The sequence below is a fragment of the Carcharodon carcharias genome, chromosome 21 (assembly GCF_017639515.1).
Source record: "Carcharodon carcharias isolate sCarCar2 chromosome 21, sCarCar2.pri, whole genome shotgun sequence".
Classification (NCBI taxonomy): Eukaryota; Metazoa; Chordata; class Chondrichthyes; order Lamniformes; family Lamnidae; genus Carcharodon; species Carcharodon carcharias.
The window spans coordinates 5,936,126-5,948,495 of NC_054487.1; positions in this window are offsets into that span (position 1 = coordinate 5,936,126).

Sequence of the window (12,370 nt, forward strand, 5' to 3'; positions counted from 1 at the left end):
TTAAATCTGTTTAACTCTGTTTAACTCTGTTTAACTCCATTTGCCTCTGTTTGCCACTGTTTAAATCTGTTTAACTCTGTTTTAATCTGTTTACCACAGTTTGCATCTGTTTGCCTCTGTTTAACTCTGCTAACGCTTTTTAACTCTCTTTGCCTCTGAACGCCTCTTTTTGCCTCTGTTTAACTCTGTATGCCTCTTTTTCACTTTGTTTAACTCTATTTCACTCTCTTTAACTCTGTTTGACTGTGTTTGCCTCTTTTTGCCTCTGTTTAACTCTGTTTAACTCCATTTTCCACTGTTTGCCTCTGTTTAAATCTGTTTAATTCTGTTCAACTCTTTTTACCTCTGTTTGCATCTGTTTGCCTCTGTTTAACTCTGCTAACTCTTTTTAACTTACCTTGCCCTTGAACGCCTCCGTTTGCCTCTGTTTAACTCTGTTTTCCTTCGGTTGCCTCTGTTTAACTCTGTTTAACTCCTTTTGCCTCTGTTTAAATCTGTTTGCCTCTGTTTAACTCTGTTTAAATCTGTGTGCCTCGTTTTAAATCTGGTTAACTCTGTTTGCCTCTATTTTAATCTTTATGCCTCTTTTCACTTTGTTTAAATCTGTTTCACTCTCTTTAACTCTGTTTGACTTTGTTTGCCTCTGTTTGCCTCTGTTTGCCTCTGTTTAACTCTATTTAACTCCATTTGCCTCTGTTTGCCTCTGTTTAAATCTGTTTAACTCTGTTTTACTCTGTTTACCGCAGTTTGCATCTGTTTGCCTCTGTTTAACTCTGCTAACTCTTTTTAACTCTCTTTGCCTCTGAACGCCTCTTTTTGCCTCTGTTTAACTCTGTTTGCCTCTATTTCACTTTGTTTAACTCTGTTTCACTCTCTTTAACTCTGCTTGACTGTGTTTGCCTCTTTTTGCCTCTGTTTAACTCTGTTTAACTCCATTTGCCTCTGTTTGCCACTGTTTAATTTTGTTTAACTCTCTTTAAATCTGTTTGCTTCTGTTTGCCTCTGTTTAAATTTGCTACCTCTTTTTAACTCTGTTTGCCTTTGTATGCTTCTGTTTGCCTCTGATTAACTCTGTTTGCCTTTGGTTGCCTCTGTCTAACTCTGTTAAACTCCATTTGCCTCTGTTTGCCTCTGTTTAATTTTGTTTAACTCTCTTTAAATCTGTTTGCTTCTGTTTGCCTCTGTTTAACTTTGCTAACTCTTTTTAACTCTGTTTGCCTTTGTATGCCTCTGTTTGCCTCTGTTTAACTCTGTTTGCCTTTGGTTGCCTCTGTCTAACTCTGTTTAACTCCATTTGCCTCTGTTTGCCTCTGTTTAATTTTGTTTAACTCTCTTTAAATCTGTTTGCTTCTGTTTGCCTCTGTTTAACTCTGCTAACTCTTTTTAACTCTCTTTGCCTCTGAACGCCTCTTTTTGCCTCTGTTTAACTCTGTTCGCCTCTTTTTCACTTTGTTTAACTCTGTTTCACTCTCTTTAACTCTGTTTGACTGTGTTTGCCTCTTTTTGCCTCTGTTTATCTCTGTTTAACTCCATTTTCCACTGTTTGATCTGTTTAAATCTTTTTAATTCTGTCCAACTCTTTTTACCTCTGTTTGCATCTGTATGTCTCTGTTTAACTCTTTTTAACTCCATTTGCCTCTGTTTGCCTCTGTTTAACTCTGTTAACTCTTTTTAACTCTCTTTGCCTCTGAACGCCTCTGTATGCCTCTGTTTAAGTCAGTTTGCCTCTGTTTAACTCTGTTTAACTTTGTTTGTCTCTGTTTCAATCTGTTTGCCTCTGTTTGCCTCTGTTTAGCTCTGTTCAACTCTGTTTGCCTCTGTTTAATTCTGTTTAAATCCTTTTGCCTCTGTTTGCCTGTTTAACTCTGTTTGACTCCAATTGCCACTGTTTACCTCTGTTTAAATCTGTTTAACTCTGTTTGCCTCTTTTTCAATTTGTTTAACTCTGTTTCACTCTCTTTAACTCTGTTTGACTGTGTTTGCCTCTTTTTGCCTCTGTTTAACTCTGTTTAACTCCATTTTCCTCTGTTTGCCTCTGTTTAAATCTGTTTAATTCTGTTTAACTCTTTTTGCCTCTGTTTGCATCTGTTTGCCTGTTTAACTCTGCTAACTCTTTTTAACTTAGCTTACCCTTGAACGCTTCCGTTTGCCTCTGTTTAACTCTGTTTAAATCTGTGTGCCTCTTTTTAAATCTGTTTAAATCTGTCTGCCTCTATTTAAATCTTTATGCCTCCTTTTCACTTTGTTTAAATCTGTTTCACTCTCTTTAACTCTTTTTGCCTCTGTTTGCATCTGTTTGCCTGTTTAACTCTGCTAACTCTTTTTAACTTAGCTTACCCTTGAACGCTTCCGTTTGCCTCTGTTTAACTCTGTTTGCCTCTGTTTAAATCTGTTTGCCTCTGTTTAACTCTGTTTAAATCTGTGTGCCTCTTTTTAAATCTGTTTAAATCTGTTTGCCTCTATTTAAATCTTTATGCCTCCTTTTCACTTTGTTTAAATCTGTTTCACTCTCGTTAACTCTGTTTGACTTTGTTTGCCTCTGTTTGCCTCTGTTTAACTCTGTTTAGCTCTGTTTAACTCCATTTGCCTCTGTTTGCCTCTGTTTAAATCTGTTTAACTCTGTTTTACTCTGTTTACCGCAGTTTGCATCTGTTTGCCTCTGTTTAACTCTGCTAACTCTTTTTAACTCTCTTTGCCTCTGAACGCCTCTTTTTGCCTCTGTTTAACTCTGTTTGCCTCTTTTTCACTTTGCTTAACTCTGTTTCACTCTCTTTAACTCTGTTTGACTGTGTTTGCCTCTTTTTGCCTCTCTTTAACTCTGTTTAACTCCATTTTCCACTGTTTGCCTCTGTTTAAATCTGTTTAATTCTGTTTAACTCTTTTTACCTCTGTTTGCATCTGTTTGCCTCTGTTTAACTCTGCTAACTCTTTTTAACTTACCTTGCCCATGAACGCCTCAGTTTGCCTCTGTTTAACTCTGTTTTCCTTCGGTTGCCTCTGTTTAACACTGTTTAACTCCTTTTGCCTCTGTTTAAATCTGTTTGCCTCTGTTTAACACTGTTTAAATCTGTGTGCCTCTTTTTAAATCTGTTTAAATCTGTTTGCCTCTATTTAAATCATTATGCCTCTTTTCAGTTTGCTTAAATCTGTTTCACTCTCTTTAACTCTGATTGACTTTGTTTGCTTCTGTTTGCCTCTGTTTGCCTCTGTTTAACTCTGTTTAACTCCATTTGCCTCTGTTTGCCTCTGTTTAAATCTGTTTAAACCTGTTTTACTCTGTTTACCGCAGTTTGCATCTGTTTGCCTCTGTTTAACTCTGCTAACTCTTTTTAACTCTCTTTGCCTCTGAACGCCTCTTTTTGCCTCTGTTTAACTCTGTTTGCCTCTTTTTCACTTTGTTTAACTCTGTTTCACTCTCTTTAACTCTGTTTGACAGTGTTTGCCTCTTTTGGCCTCTGTTTAACTCTGTTTAACTCCATTTTCCTCTGTTTGCCTCTGTTTAAATCTGTTTAATTCTGTTTAACTCTTTTTGCCTCTATTTGCATCTGTTTGCCTCTGTTTAACTCTGCTAACTCTTTTTAACTTACCTTGCCCTTGAATGCCTCCGTTTGCCTCTGTTTAACACTGTTTGCCTTTGGTTGCCTGTGTTTAACTCTGTTTCACTCCAGTTGCCTCTGGTTAAATCTGTTTGCCTCTGTTTAACTCTGTTTAACTCCATTTGCCTCTGTTTAAATCTGTTTGCCTTTGGTTGCCTCTGTCTAACTCTGTTTAACTCCATTTGCCTCTGTTTGCCTCTGTTTAATTTTGTTTAACTCTCTTTAAATCTGTTTGCTTCTGTTTGCCTCTGTTTAACTCTGCTAACTCTTTTTAACTCTCTTTGCCTCTGAACGCCTCTTTTTGCCTCTGTTTAACTCTGTTCGCCTCTTTTTCACTTTGTTTAACTCTGTTTCACTCTCTTTAACTCTGTTTGACTGTGTTTGCCTCTTTTTGCCTCTGTTTATCTCTGTTTAACTCCATTTTCCACTGTTTGATCTGTTTAAATCTTTTTAATTCTGTCCAACTCTTTTTACCTCTGTTTGCATCTGTTTGTCTCTGTTTAACTCTTTTTAACTCCATTTGCCTCTGTTTGCCTCTGTTTAACTCTGTTAACTCTTTTTAACTCTCTTTGCCTCTGAACGCCTCTGTATGCCTCTGTTTAAGTCAGTTTGCCTCTGTTTAACTCTGTTTAACTTTGTTTGTCTCTGTTTCAATCTGTTTGCCTCTGTTTGCCTCTGTTTAGCTCTGTTCAACTCTGTTTGCCTCTGTTTAATTCTGTTTAAATCCTTTTGCCTCTGTTTGCCTGTTTAACTCTGTTTGACTCCAATTGCCACTGTTTGCCTCTGTTTAAATCTGTTTAACTCTGTTTGCCTCTTTTTCAATTTGTTTAACTCTGTTTCACTCTCTTTAACTCTGTTTGACTGTGTTTGCCTCTTTTTGCCTCTGTTTAACTCTGTTTAACTCCATTTTCCTCTGTTTGCCTCTGTTTAAATCTGTTTAATTCTGTTTAACTCTTTTTGCCTCTGTTTGCATCTGTTTGCCTGTTTAACTCTGCTAACTCTTTTTAACTTAGCTTACCCTTGAACGCTTCCGTTTGCCTCTGTTTAACTCTGTTTAAATCTGTGTGCCTCTTTTTAAATCTGTTTAAATCTGTCTGCCTCTATTTAAATCTTTATGCCTCCTTTTCACTTTGTTTAAATCTGTTTCACTCTCTTTAACTCTTTTTGCCTCTGTTTGCATCTGTTTGCCTGTTTAACTCTGCTAACTCTTTTTAACTTAGCTTACCCTTGAACGCTTCCGTTTGCCTCTGTTTAACTCTGTTTGCCTCTGTTTAAATCTGTTTGCCTCTGTTTAACTCTGTTTAAATCTGTGTGCCTCTTTTTAAATCTGTTTAAATCTGTTTGCCTCTATTTAAATCTTTATGCCTCCTTTTCACTTTGTTTAAATCTGTTTCACTCTCGTTAACTCTGTTTGACTTTGTTTGCCTCTGTTTGCCTCTGTTTAACTCTGTTTAGCTCTGTTTAACTCCATTTGCCTCTGTTTGCCTCTGTTTAAATCTGTTTAACTCTGTTTTACTCTGTTTACCGCAGTTTGCATCTGTTTGCCTCTGTTTAACTCTGCTAACTCTTTTTAACTCTCTTTGCCTCTGAACGCCTCTTTTTGCCTCTGTTTAACTCTGTTTGCCTCTTTTTCACTTTGTTTAACTCTGTTTCACTCTCTTTAACTCTGTTTGACTGTGTTTGCCTCTTTTTGCCTCTCTTTAACTCTGTTTAACTCCATTTTCCACTGTTTGCCTCTGTTTAAATCTGTTTAATTCTGTTTAACTCTTTTTACCTCTGTTTGCATCTGTTTGCCTCTGTTTAACTCTGCTAACTCTTTTTAACTTACCTTGCCCATGAACGCCTCAGTTTGCCTCTGTTTAACTCTGTTTTCCTTCGGTTGCCTCTGTTTAACACTGTTTAACTCCTTTTGCCTCTGTTTAAATCTGTTTGCCTCTGTTTAACACTGTTTAAATCTGTGTGCCTCTTTTTAAATCTGTTTAAATCTGTTTGCCTCTATTTAAATCATTATGCCTCTTTTCAGTTTGCTTAAATCTGTTTCACTCTCTTTAACTCTGATTGACTTTGTTTGCTTCTGTTTGCCTCTGTTTGCCTCTGTTTAACTCTGTTTAACTCCATTTGCCTCTGTTTGCCTCTGTTTAAATCTGTTTAACTCTGTTTTACTCTGTTTACCGCAGTTTGCATCTGTTTGCCTCTGTTTAACTCTGCTAACTCTTTTTAACTCTCTTTGCCTCTGAACGCCTCTTTTTGCCTCTGTTTAACTCTGTTTGCCTCTTTTTCACTTTGTTTAACTCTGTTTCACTCTCTTTAACTCTGTTTGACTGTGTTTGCCTCTTTTGGCCTCTGTTTAACTCTGTTTAACTCCATTTTCCTCTGTTTGCCTCTGTTTAAATCTGTTTAATTCTGTTTAACTCTTTTTGCCTCTATTTGCATCTGTTTGCCTCTGTTTAACTCTGCTAACTCTTTTTAACTTACCTTGCCCTTGAATGCCTCCGTTTGCCTCTGTTTAACACTGTTTGCCTTTGGTTGCCTGTGTTTAACTCTGTTTCACTCCAGTTGCCTCTGGTTAAATCTGTTTGCCTCTGTTTAACTCTGTTTAACTCCATTTGCCTCTGTTTAAATCTGTTTGCCTCTGTTTAACTCTGTTTAAATCTGTATGCCTCTTTTTAAATCTGTTTAACTCTGTTTGCCTCTATTTAAATCTTGTTGCCTCCTTTTCACTTTGTTTAAATCTGTTTCACTCTCTTTAACTCTGCATTTGTTTGCCTCTGTTTGCCTCTGTTTGCCTCTGTTTAACTCTGTTTAATTCTGTTTAACTCTGTTTGCATCTGCTTGCCTCTGTTTAACTCTGCTCACCCTTCTTAACTCTGTTTGCCGCTGTACGCCTCTGTTTGCCTCTGTTTACATCTGCTTGCCTCTATTTATCTCTGTTTAACTCTGTTTGCCTTTGGTTGCCTCTGTCTAACTCTGTTTAACTCCATTTGCCTCTGTTTGCCTCTGTTTAATTTTGTTTAACTCTCTTTAAAATCTGTTTGCTTCTGTTTGCCTCTGTTTAACTTTGCTAACTCGTTTTAACTCTGTTTGCCTATGTATGCCTCTGTTTGCCTCTGTTTAACTCTGTTTGCCTTTGGTTGCCTCTGTCTAACTCTGTTTAACTCCATTTGCCTCTATTTGCCTCTGTTTAATTTTGTTTAACTCTCTTTAAATCTGTTTGCTTCTGTTTGCCTCTGTTTAATTTTGTTTAACTCTCTTTAAATCTGTTTGCTTCTGTTTGCCTCTGTTTAACTTTGCGAACTCTGTTTAACTCTGTTTGCCTTTGTATGCCTCTGGTTTGCCTCTGTTTGACTCTGTTTGCCTTTGGTTGACTCTGTCTAACTCTGTTTAACTCCATCTGCCTCTGTTTGCCTCTGTTTAATTTTGTTTTAACTCTCTTTAAATCTGTTTGCTTCTGTTGCCTCTGTTTAAATCTGTTTGCCTCTGTTTAACACTGTTTAAATCTGTGAACCTCTTTTAAAACTGTTTAATTCTGTTTGCCTCTATTTAAATCTTTATGCCTCTTTTCACTTTGTTTAAATCTGTTTCACTCTCTTTAACTCTGTTTGACTTTGTTTGCCTCTGTTTGCCTCTGTTTAACTCTGTTTAACTCTGTTTAACTCCATTTGCCTCTGTTTGCCTCTGTTTAAATCTGTTCAACTCTGTTTTACTCTGTTTACCGCAGTTTGCATCTGTTTGCCTCTGTTTAACTCTGCTAACTCTTTTTAACTCTCTTTGCCTCTGAACGCCTCTTTTTGCCTCTGTTTAACTCTGTTTGCCTCTTTTTCACTTTGTTTAACTCTGTTTCACTCTCTTTAACTCTGTTTGACTGTGTTTGCCTCTTTTTTGCCTCTCTTTAACTCTGTTTAACTCCATTTTCCACTGTTTGCCTCTGTTTAAATCTGTTTAATTCTGTTTAACTCTTTTTACCTCTGTTTGCATCTGTTTGCCTCTGTTTAACTCTGCTAACTCTTTTTAACTTACCTTGCCCATGAACGCCTCAGTTTGCCTCTGTTTAACTCTGTTTTCCTTCGGTTGCCTCTGTTTAACACTGTTTAACTCCTTTTGCCTCTGTTTAAATCTGTTTGCCCTCTGTTTAACACTGTTTAAATCTGTGTGCCTCTTTTTAAATCTGTTTAAAATCTGTTTGCCTCTATTTAAATCATTATGCCTCTTTTCAGTTTGCTTAAATCTGTTTCACTCTCTTTAACTCTGATTGACTTTGTTTGCTTCTGTTTGCCTCTGTTTGCCTCTGTTTAACTCTGTTTAACTCCATTTGCCTCTGTTTGCCTCTGTTTAAATCTGTTTAACTCTGTTTTACTCTGTTTACCGCAGTTTGCATCTGTTTGCCTCTGTTTAACTCTGCTAACTCTTTTTAACTCTCTTTGCCTCTGAACGCCTCTTTTTGCCTCTGTTTAACTCTGTTTGCCTCTTTTTCACTTTGTTTAACTCTGTTTCACTCTCTTTAACTCTGTTTGACTGTGTTTGCCTCTTTTGGCCTCTGTTTAACTCTGTTTAACTCCATTTTCCTCTGTTTGCCTCTGTTTAAATCTGTTTAATTCTGTTTAACTCTTTTTGCCTCTATTTGCATCTGTTTGCCTCTGTTTAACTCTGCTAACTCTTTTTAACTTACCTTGCCCTTGAATGCCTCCGTTTGCCTCTGTTTAACACTGTTTGCCTTTGGTTGCCTGTGTTTAACTCTGTTTCACTCCAGTTGCCTCTGGTTAAATCTGTTTGCCTCTGTTTAACTCTGTTTAACTCCATTTGCCTCTGTTTAAATCTGTTTGCCTCTGTTTAACTCTGTTTAAATCTGTATGCCTCTTTTTAAATCTGTTTAACTCTGTTTGCCTCTATTTAAATCTTGTTGCCTCCTTTTCACTTTGTTTAAATCTGTTTCACTCTCTTTAACTCTGGCATTTGTTTGCCTCTGTTTGCCTCTGTTTGCCTCTGTTTAACTCTGTTTAATTCTGTTTAACTCTGTTTGCATCTGCTTGCCTCTGTTTAACTCTGCTCACCCTTCTTAACTCTGTTTGCCGCTGTACGCCTCTGTTGCCTCTGTTTACATCTGCTTGCCTCTATTTATCTCTGTTTAACTCTGTTTGCCTTTGGTTGCCTCTGTCTAACTCTGTTTAACTCCATTTGCCTCTGTTTGCCTCTGTTTAATTTTGTTTAACTCTCTTTAAATCTGTTTGCTTCTGTTTGCCTCTGTTTAACTTTGCTAACTCGTTTTAACTCTGTTTGCCTATGTATGCCTCTGTTTGCCTCTGTTTAACTCTGTTTGCCTTTGGTTGCCTCTGTCTAACTCTGTTTAACTCCATTTGCCTCTGTTTGCCTCTGTTTAATTTTGTTTAACTCTGTTTAACTATGTTTTACTCTGTTTGCCTCTGTTAGCCTCTGTTTAACTCTGTTTAACTCTTTTGCCTCTGTTGCCTCTGTTAAAGTCTGTTTAACTCTGTTTGCCTCTGTGTGCCTCTGTTTGCATCTGTTTGCCTGTTTAACTCTGCTAACTCTTTTTAACTTAGCTTACCCTTGAACGCTTCCGTTTGCCTCTGTTTAACTCTGTTTGCCTCTGTTTAAATCTGTTTAACTCTGTTTTACTCTGTTTACCGCAGTTTGCATCTGTTTGCCTCTGTTTAACTCTGCTAACTCTTTTTAACTCTCTTTGCCTCTGAACGCCTCTTTTTGCCTCTGTTTAACTCTGTTTGCCTCTTTTTCACTTTGTTTAACTCTGTTTCACTCTCTTTAACTCTGTTTGACTGTGTTTGCCTCTTTTGGCCTCTGTTTAACTCTGTTTAACTCCATTTTCCTCTGTTTGCCTCTGTTTAAATCTGTTTAATTCTGTTTAACTCTTTTTGCCTCTATTTGCATCTGTTTGCCTCTGTTTAACTCTGCTAACTCTTTTTAACTTACCTTGCCCTTGAATGCCTCCGTTTGCCTCTGTTTAACACTGTTTGCCTTTGGTTGCCTGTGTTTAACTCTGTTTCACTCCAGTTGCCTCTGGTTAAATCTGTTTGCCTCTGTTTAACTCTGTTTAACTCCCATTTGCCTCTGTTTAAATCTGTTTGCCTCTGTTTAACTCTGTTTAAATCTGTATGCCTCTTTTTAAATCTGTTTAAACTCTGTTTGCCTCTATTTAAATCTTGTTGCCTCCTTTTCACTTTGTTTAAATCTGTTTCACTCTCTTTAACTCTGCATTTGTTTGCCTCTGTTTGCCTCTGTTTGCCTCTGTTTAACTCTGTTTAATTCTGTTTAACTCTGTTTGCATCTGCTTGCCTCTGTTTAACTCTGCTCACCCTTCTTAACTCTGTTTGCCGCTGTACGCCTCTGTTTGCCTCTGTTTACATCTGCTTGCCTCTATTTATCTCTGTTTAACTCTGTTTGCCTTTGGTTGCCTCTGTCTAACTCTGTTTAACTCCATTTGCCTCTGTTTGCCTCTGTTTAATTTTGTTTAACTCTCTTTAAATCTGTTTGCTTCTGTTTGCCTCTGTTTAACTTTGCTAACTCGTTTTAACTCTGTTTGCCTATGTATGCCTCTGTTTGCCTCTGTTTAACTCTGTTTGCCTTTGGTTGCCTCTGTCTAACTCTGTTTAACTCCATTTGCCTCTGTTTGCCTCTGTTTAATTTTGTTTAACTCTCTTTAACTATGTTTAACTGTGTTTGCCTCTTTTTGCCTCTGTTTAACTCTGTTTAAACCTGTTTGCCTCTGTTTAATTCTTTTTCACTCTGTTTAACTCTGTTTGCCTCTGTTTGTCTCTGTTTGCCTGTTTAACTCTGCTAACTCTTTTTAACTTAGCTTACCCTTGAACGCTTCCGTTTGCCTCTGTTTAACTCTGTTTGCCTCTGTTTAAATCTGTTTGCCTCTGTTTAACTCTGTTTAAATCTGTGTGCCTCTTTTTAAATCTGTTTAAATCTGTTTGCCTCTATTTAAATCTTTATGCCTCCTTTTCACTTTGTTTAAATCTGTTTCACTCTCGTTAACTCTGTTTGACTTTGTTTGCCTCTGTTTGCCTCTGTTTAACTCTGTTTAACTCTGTTTAACTCCATTTGCCTCTGTTTGCCTCTGTTTAAATCTGTTTAACTCTGTTTTACTCTGTTTACCGCAGTTTGCATCTGTTTGCCTCTGTTTAACTCTGCTAACTCTTTTTAACTCTCTTTGCCTCTGAACGCCTCTTTTTGCCTCTGTTTAACTCTGTTTGCCTCTTTTTCACTTTGTTTAACTCTGTTTCACTCTCTTTAACTCTGTTTGACTGTGTTTGCCTCTTTTTGCCTCTCTTTAACTCTGTTTAACTCCATTTTCCACTGTTTGCCTCTGTTTAAAACTGTTTAATTCTGTTTAACTCTTTTTACCTCTGTTTGCATCTGTTTGCCTCTGTTTAACTCTGCTAACTCTTTTTAACTTACGTTGCCCATGAACACCTCAGTTTCCCTCTGTTTAACTCTGTTTTCCTTTGGTTGCCTCTGTTTAACACAGTTTAACTCCTTTTGCCTCTGTTTAAATCTGTTTGCCTCTGTTTAACACTGTTTAAATCTGTGTGCCTCTTTTTAAATCTGTTTAAATCTGTTTGCCTCTATTTAAATCATTATGCCTCTTTTCAGTTTGCTTGAATCTGTTTCACTCTCTTTAACTCTGATTGACTTTGTTTGCTTCTGTTTGCCTCTGTTTGCCTCTGTTTGCCTCTGTTTAACTCTGTTTAACTCCATTTGCCTCTGTTTGCCTCTGTTTAAATCTGTTTAACTCTGTTTTACTCTGTTTACCGCAGTTTGCATCTGTTTGCCTCTGTTTAACTCTGCTAACTCTTTTTAACTCTCTTTGCCTCTGAACGCCTCTTTTTGCCTCTGTTTAACTCAGTTTGCCTCTTTTTCACTTTGTTTAACTCTGTTTCACTCTCTTTAACTCTGTTTGACTGTGTTTGCCTCTTTTTGCCTCTGTTTAACTCTGTTTAACTCCATTTTCCTCTGTTTGCCTCTGTTTAAATCTGTTTAATTCTGTTTAACTCTTTTTGCCTCTATTTGCATCTGTTTGCCTCTGTTTAACTCTGCTAACTCTTTTTAACTTACCTTGCCCTTGAATGCCTCCGTTTGCCTCTGTTTAACACTGTTTGCCTTTGGTTGCCTGTGTTTAACTCTGTTTCACTCCAGTTGCCTCTGGTTAAATCTGTTAGCCTCTGTTTAACTCTGTTTAACTCCATTTGCCTCTGTTTAAATCTGTTTGCCTCTGTTTAATTTTGTTTAACTCTCTTTAACTATGTTTGACTGTGTTTGCCTCTTTTTGCCTCTGTTTAACTCTGTTTGCCTCTGTTTAAATCTGTTTGCCTCTGTTATAACTCTGTTTAAATCTGTGTGCCTCTTTTTAAATCTGTTTAAATCTGTTTGCCTCTATTTAAATCTTTATGCCTCCTTTTCACTTTGTTTAAATCTGTTTCACTCTCGTTAACTCTGTTTGACTTTGTTTGCCTCTGTTTGCCTCTGTTTAACTCTGTTTAACTCTGTTTAACTCCATTTGCCTCTGTTTGCCTCTGTTTAAATCTGTTTAACTCTGTTTTACTCTGTTTACCGCAGTTTGCATCTGTTTGCCTCTGTTTAACTCTGCTAACTCTTTTTAACTCTCTTTGCCTCTGAACGCCTCTTTTTGCCTCTGTTTAACTCTGTTTGCCTCTTTTTCACATTGTTTAACTCTGTTTCACTCTCTTTAACTCTGTTTGACTGTGTTTGCCTCTTTTTGCCTCTGTTTAACTCTGTTT